The 7,981-nt window shown below is 36.1% G+C and overlaps 1 non-coding gene across 1 annotated transcript; it reads left to right on the top strand.

The window, feature by feature from the left end:
- Positions 1-6,514: 6,514 nt before the first annotated feature.
- LOC141699344 (small nucleolar RNA R71) lies at positions 6,515-6,621 on the top strand. The gene has a single exon (XR_012565813.1). It is a non-coding gene; the product is annotated as a small nucleolar RNA R71 (small nucleolar RNA).
- Positions 6,622-7,981: the final 1,360 nt, after the last annotated feature.

The following is a 7,981-nucleotide window of genomic DNA, read 5'->3' as shown; positions in this document are numbered from 1 at the left end:
TGAAATATTGTCATACCCTATCTTCCTGCATGTGAAGGCCCTCATTACAGAATCAAACAAAAAGGACCATTCTTTCCTTAAGTTTGTCCTGTTCAAGCTTGACAAATTGATTCTTCCATAATAGATGATGAAGTCCATAAACTCAGTCAGTTCATCCTGGGTTGGCACCTCCACTAAGTTTGCAGTTGAAAGACCCAAAGCTATATTCACATCTTGCTCATTGAACTCTATCTGTTGGCCTCCAACTGAGCAAGTTACCACCAGTGATACAGAGTTGTCATTCATAACAGTCCTGACCACAGCTGTTGTCCAAAAATCATGCAGAACATCCAAGTACAAGGCTGGGTTAGCAGTTAAAGCTCCTGCAAGGTAAGATTCAGACAAGAATTTTACAAACTCCTTGAAACTATCAGGGGCTTGGTTAGCATCAGTATAAGCTAGGCCATATGTTCCTTTCTCTGGGATAGTAGCTATAACAATATTGAGTGCCATTGTTGTTTTGTGAGAGTGAATGGTTAAGAAAAATTAGTGAGAAAGGAGTGAAAACGAGAGAGAAATCGGTTTTGGATTGAAAAGCCAGGTCACTTGAGTTCTCGAAGGTGTAAGTATGTATATGTATCGAGATGTATGGGTATTTATAGTAAAAGCAAATGACTTGTCGAGAAGTCAAAAATAGATGTTTAGAGTATACCTATCGAGAAGTCATTTTGAAATATGAAAAACATATCGTTAAGTCATTTTATTGATTCTTGTAGAGAACTGAAAATAAGATTTTCGAGATGTCAAATAAATACCCAGTTTATCCAAAATGGACTGAATTTGATTCCAATTTTTATTTGAATAAATCAAAATAAAATAAGAACAGTTTTGCCAAAAGTATTTTACCAAAATAATTTATGGAATTAAATTATTTCAGTTCCGAGTTATTTATAAGTCTAAAAAGATACTTGTATAGAACTCTGTAAGTTTTCACTTATAGAGAACTCTACAATGACTTATCGATAAGTCATAATAAAGCTTATCGAGAAGTCACTCGAGAAGTCCTAAAGTGACTTGTCGATAAGTCAGTTAGACTTATCTAAGTCAGTTAGACTTATCGAGAACTAAGTTCTCTATATACTTTTGATCAATTTGATTCTGCCTTGTGTTAATTTTATATATTGAAGATGTAAATTAACATTTAGGCAGTTTACTTAGAATTTGAAAAATTCCAAGCTGAATTTGTTTTTGAAAAATAAATATGCAAAGATTTCTGAAATATTTTTAATTAATATTTCAGTTAATTTCCAATCAAATCAAATTCATTTTGATTTACTAGAAAATTAATCTGCTATAAAATATTAGCTGAGTTCTTACCTTAGGATGAATAATTAAGCATTCCAATTTCACCTACAAGTCAAGTGAAAGTTGCTTCATCCAAAAGTTTAGTTAAAAATGTCAGCTAATTGTTTTTCTATTGGAACAAAAATGAGCTCAATGGTACCATTTGTAGCATGTTTAATAAAATGGCACCTTACATCAATGTGCTTTATTCTAGAATGATTAACTGGATTAGACACTATAGATATAGCACTAATATTGTCACACATAATTAGAATTTTGTGTAACACTAGTGTTAGGACGTTAACACGCGCTAATAATATACGCAAGTATACGCGTTCTCAAGTAGTATAAGATTTAGATCAAATTCGTTCCCGTAGAGACTCTTTGGTTAATTTAAGAATATGCACCTATGCAACAATGATATGGTTATTATCCAATGCTAAGACAAATAATGTTGAGATTGTTAATAACTAAAAATTTAAACTAACAATTATAACTAAGAGAACAAGAATGGTTGAATTAATATATATGACAAACATGTGTACCTAACTTCATTTAATACTTCATTTAATAGCTTTTTTGTTCTTAACCTTATCATGTAATGGTGATGACACTAATCAGATAACAGGAAACTAGTAAACGCCAACTTTCGTTGTACGAATAACCTACTACCAAGCATCCACAAAAGAGATAGAAGTTGAATAGACACCAATTATGCTTAGTCCTTATATGTCTATAAGAATTGAAAATATAATGGTTTAATGCGCAAGTTATCTATCGTGATTACATAGGGCAAGTAGGATGGTTAAAATTACCTACGAATCATGCATAACAATAACACATGAACCTATACTAGCATGGAAAGTTCTAAACCTCTATATTCACTGTCGCTTCAATAGAGATTAACACGTTATCTTATATATTAGCTACACACATAAGACGAATAAGCACAACCAATACTAGGTTATCATACAATCACCACACACTAATGTATCGAAATAATTTAACTAAAGAAATCCATAAATAAATCCGCTAGAACCCCACGATAATGATTAGTTCATAATCAAACTCATCATCACCATGGGTTCTAATGAAAGCATGATAATAAATTATATAAGAGTACTAGGGTTCAAGGATAAATTGAAAAAAAGCATCCAAGTATCGCCTAAATCAAAGAAAATAAAAGTCTTGTTCTCCGTAGCCGTCTCGTGCTCTTTAGGTCTTCTTATTGCTCTCCCAGGTCTCCTTGTTGTTAAAAACATCTTTTTATTGGTATATATAGGCTCCAGGATGACCAGGACTCTCAAAATCTTCAATTTTGACTAAAATCAGGATTCTAGGACAGAAACAGGGCACGGGCGCGCTGTTTTCGGGTGCGGCCGCGCTGGAATAGTGCGCCCACGCCAACCTTCTGGAAAAATTCTGACATTTCTTCTTTTGGCCGTATCTTGAATTCTGCTCGTCAGATTTAGGCGATTCAACTACCCACGGAAGTTAACGAGATTCTCTATAACTTGAGAATGGCCTAGGCTTACAATTCTGATCTCTTTTCAGCATATTTTTTAAAAAGCTTATTTCTTTATTTAATTGATGCCTGAAATGCACAAACACAAAAACACATCAAAAATACCAACAACTTGAGTCCAAAACACCAACTTAAACCTGAAATGAAGCGTTCCAAGTAAATACAATCCACTTATCACACCTTAAACTTGAATCAATGCTTGTCCTCAAGCATAAACAGACTCAAAACTACAAAACAAACCTAATGCATGAATTCAACAGCGCGAATGCAACTAAATGATAATGCAATTGATCCCCTCAAAATAACCATAACCAAATGAATAAGACAATGCCTCTAAGAATGCAATGACTCAAAATAGAGCTCGAAGAAAATCTCACAAAGTAACTCACAAACATGAAACGTGCGTGTCTGGATTCTTAACAGAAATACTCTCGATACTAGATCAATAACCATAACTTATCTATCATCAAAACAATCACAAGTTTATAAACATAATAGACAAATAACGCATAATGACTCATAACACCTTCATCTTACTAGAGTTATACAAGGATTCACACTATTATTGAACACATAAAAAATATGCTTATTTGATCATGCAATGAATGAGGTCCCACAAGACTTATACAATAATACCCATGTAGCGAACATTAGGTTAGCGGATCACAGACTGTGAAAAGCCTTAGGTCACTAGGTACAAAGTCCCCCAAGAACTTAATAACTCGAGTATTAAAGAGCTCACTCTTGATCAATTATGCATAAACACAAACTTTTTTTTCTTTTTTTTTTCTTTTTTTTTCTTCAATGATTTTTGAATGAGTGCATTTCGCTCCATCTCATTCAACCCTAGACTACTCATATAAATATTAGCCGGCTACTAGCAATTTGACACCTAGCCTTATAACAACTAGCAATAAAATTCAAGCTTTTCTATAGTTTAAAAATTCAGTGTTCTTTTGTCATTACGAGAATAAAAAAATTCTAAATATAAACCAGTGATTAAATCTCAACTAATAAACAAGCATATTATGATCTAGAACAAAAGAAATCCTATAAGACTTTATGAAAATTTTTCTCCTGGCATGCAAATCAATTTTTTTAAGACTTAAACATCCCTCTATTCGTCATCACCACACTCAAATCAACATTAACTTATCAAATATCATAGTTCATCTTAAGGGATCATGCTAAATATGCATGCAAATGCAACTATATGAAATCACATAAAAAACAAATAAAGATGTCCTATATGAACAATCATGCAACACTACAAATGAAATACAACTATATACAACATGAATCTATATGAACTATATGGACACACACAAACTAATCCTTACTTTATCACCCCCAAACCTAAAATTTTCAATATCCTCATTGAAGGTAATAATAAGGATTTCAGGCATACCTAGTCTTCGGAAAGATCACCCTCCTCGGGTGGAGGATCAGGTGGCCAATCAACCTCGACATCAATGGCTCAAAAAATAGTGCCTAAATCCTGTGTCAAATCTGCAGCAAAATGATGGTGAATGTCGTGCATGGCCTCCATACGCCTCGTCACTCGCCTGTAATGCTCATCACCAACACCATTCCTATCAACTACCTGCTGCACATGAGAAGAACCCTCTGTAGGCATGAGAATATCCGTCCATCCACTCTCTACATCATCAAAAATATATCCCAACCCTTTATCATTGGGTGCACCTAATAATGAATAACTCAAGTGATCTGGCAGTCGACTGAGCTCAAGTGTGGGAGCTTCTTCAATAGATGGTTCAAAATGCTCCTGAGAAATTTTCATAACCTAAGAGAATCGAATGGCATATCCAACTTTCTCTTCCACAAAGGTGCATTCAAAATCTGTATTTGCTCTGCTTCTTCTTCATCTTCAATAACTGATTCCCCTATTAAGGATCTCTCTAAGGTATCTGACTTTGGAAATTGCTCAGGCTCTGAATTGATGATAGAATCGACCCACTCTACTTTAAACACTCCTCTTTAGCTGCGAGTAACTTTATTGCCTTGAGCACATTAAAAGTGACCTTTTCATCGTGAACCTTCATCGTAATCTCTCCTTTTTGCACATCGATCATAGTTCGGCCAGTAGCTAAGAATGGTCTCCCCAAGATAATGGGAATCTTCTTATCTTCCTCAAAGTCAAATATTATAAAGTCAGCAGGAAAGATAAGTTTTTCCACCTTGACCAACACATCCTCCACAATGCCTCGTGGATATGTAATAGAATGATCGGCCAACTGCAAGGAAATATATATCGGATTTAGATCAGGTAGATCAAGCTTCTTGAAGATAGACAAGGGCATCAGATTGATGCTAGCTCCCAAATTACATAAACACTTGTCGAATGACAAGTTTCCGATGGTGCAAGAAATTGTGAAACTTCCGGGATCTTTAAGCTTTAGAGGCAACTTCTGTTACAGCACATCACTGCATTCCTCCATTAGAGCAATGGTCTCTAAGTCATCGAGCTTCCATTTACGAGAGAGAATACATTTCATAAACTTTGCATAGCTAGGCATCTGTTCAAGAGCTTCAGTGAAAGGTATGTTGATGTGAAGTTTCTTGAAAACTTCCCAAAACTTAAAAAATTGCTTATCTAACTTCTTCTTTTGCAACCTTTTAGGAAAAGGGGGTAGAGGATAGAACTATTTTTCCCTTGTATTACTCTCAGGAGGAGTATCGACAACAACTTTCTTCCTTGTTTCCACTTCAGCATTCTTCAACACCACTGTTTCAGTTACAATCTCATTTTCTGGAATTGGTAAGGATGCAGACGCACCTACATTCTGGACATAATTTTCAGAATCTTCATCTTACTGAATTTGGGGGCTCGGGACCTTTCAAGACCTCAATGTGATTGCGTTCACCTTTTCTTCGACTTCCCTCTTGCCTGGATTGGCTTCTGTATCACTATGGAGTGTACTAGGTTGTCGATTCAACATAACATTGGAAATCTGCCCAATTTGATTCTCTAGATTCTTGATAGACTCAGCCTGGCTCTTGCGTATAAGAGCCTGGTTTTTGCACATAAGCCTCAACTCCTCCAATTCAGATTTTTCATTAACAGATTGACCGACACTTCCATGCGGGTAGTGTTTAAGTTGGAGTTGTTATATTGGTGCATACTGTTGCTGAAAACTAGGAGGATTGAATTGATTGGATCCAAACTGCTGATAAGGATGTTGTACCGCATTCTGATTGTTGCTCCAGCTGAAATTTGGATGATTCCAGTTGCCAAGATGATAAGTGTTTGGAACTGGTTGCTGCGATCTCTGAAAGTTGCTCATAAAATGAGTTAATTCACTACATATAGCGCATTGCTTCGTTGCATGTGAACCTGCACAAAGCTCACAAACACTCGTCCTCTGATGAACTCCATAGTTAGCCAGTGAATCGATCTTCATAGACAACGCCTTTAGTTGAGCAGTGATAGCCGTTGCTGTATCCACTTCAAGAATTCCTGCTACCTTGCTCTGTGGCAATCTCTGGGTTTGATATTGATATTCATTAGCAGCCATCTATTCAATTAGATCATAAGCTTCATCGTAGCTCTTAGCCCATAAGCCTCCACCTGATGCTGCATCGAGCGTGGGTCTGGACTGTGCTCCCAAACCATTATAAAAACAATTGATGATCATCCAATCAGGTATTCCATGATGAGGACACTTCCTAAGCATCTCCTTGTAGCGCTCCCAAGCTTCATATAAAAATTCTCCTGATTGCTGTGCAAATTGGGTAAGAGCATTCCTGGTTGCAGCTGTCTTTGCCATAGGGAAGAACTTAGTGAGAAACATTTGAGCAAGATCTTCCCAAGTAGTAATCGAACCAGCTGGTAGAGAGTGTAACCAACTCTTAGCCTTGTCCCTCAGAGAGAATGGGAATAGTCTCAGCTTCACAGCATCTTCTGAACACCGTTGAACTTGAAGGTGTCACAGATCTCAATGAAATTCCTAATGTGCATATTGGGATCTTCCGTTGGAGAACCCTCAAACTGGATTGAATTCTACACCCATTGAATCGTGCTAGACTTGATTTCAAAAGTATTAGCCGAGATGGCTGGTCTGACAATGCTAGACTGAATGTCATTGATCTTCGGTTGAGAATAATCCATCAAAGCCTTCGGATTGGCTGCTGGTTCTCCCATTGCAACAAAAACTTCTCCTTCAACTTTTTCCTCAACAAAGACATGAGATTGAGAACGCGTTCGCATACACGCTCTCTAGAGTACCTGAAACAAAACAAGTACCAGTGTAAGTAAAATATCTGAGTCACTGAACTTTAATGATCACGGATGGCAAGTACATAAACTAAACAATTAACAACACCGAGTCCCCGGCAGCGGCGTCAAAAACTTCTTAGGACGTTAACACGCGCTAATAATACACGCAAGTATACGCGTTCGCAAGTAGTATAAGATTTAGATCAAATTCGTTCCCACAGAGACTCTTTGGTTAGTTTAAGAATATGCACCTATGCAACAATGATATGGTTATTATCCAATGCTAAGACAAATAACAAGTTGAGATTGTTCATAACTAAGAATTAAACTAACAATTATAACTAAGAGAACAAGAATGGTTGAATTAATATATATGATAAACATGGGATCCTAACTTTATTAAATACTTCATTCAATAGCCTTTTTGTTCTTAACTTTAGCATGTAATGGTGATGACACTAATCAGATAACATGAAACTAGTAAACACCAACTTTCGTTGTACGAATACCCTACTACAAAGCAACCAAAAAAGAGATAGAAGTTGAATAGACACCAATTATGCTTAGTCCTTATATGTCTATAAGAATTGAAAACATAACGGTTTAATGCGCAAGTTATCTATCGTGATTACATAGGGCAAGTAAGATGGTTAAAATTACCTATGAATCATGCATAACAATAACACATGAACTTATGCTAGCATGGCAAGTTCTAAACCTCTATATTCACTATCGCTTCAATAGAGATTAACACGCTATCTTATATGTTAGCTACGCACATAAGACGAATAAGCACAACCATTACTAGGTTATCATACAATCACCACACACTACGGTATCGAAAAAATTTAACTAAAGAAATTCATAAATAAATCCGCTAGAACCCCACGACAACG

Source organism: Apium graveolens, chromosome 11 (assembly GCF_009905375.1).
Source record: "Apium graveolens cultivar Ventura chromosome 11, ASM990537v1, whole genome shotgun sequence".
In the NCBI taxonomy this organism is placed as follows: domain Eukaryota; kingdom Viridiplantae; phylum Streptophyta; class Magnoliopsida; order Apiales; family Apiaceae; genus Apium; species Apium graveolens.
Note: the sequence above shows the minus strand (reverse complement) of the source record. Positions and strands in the feature narration are given on the sequence as shown.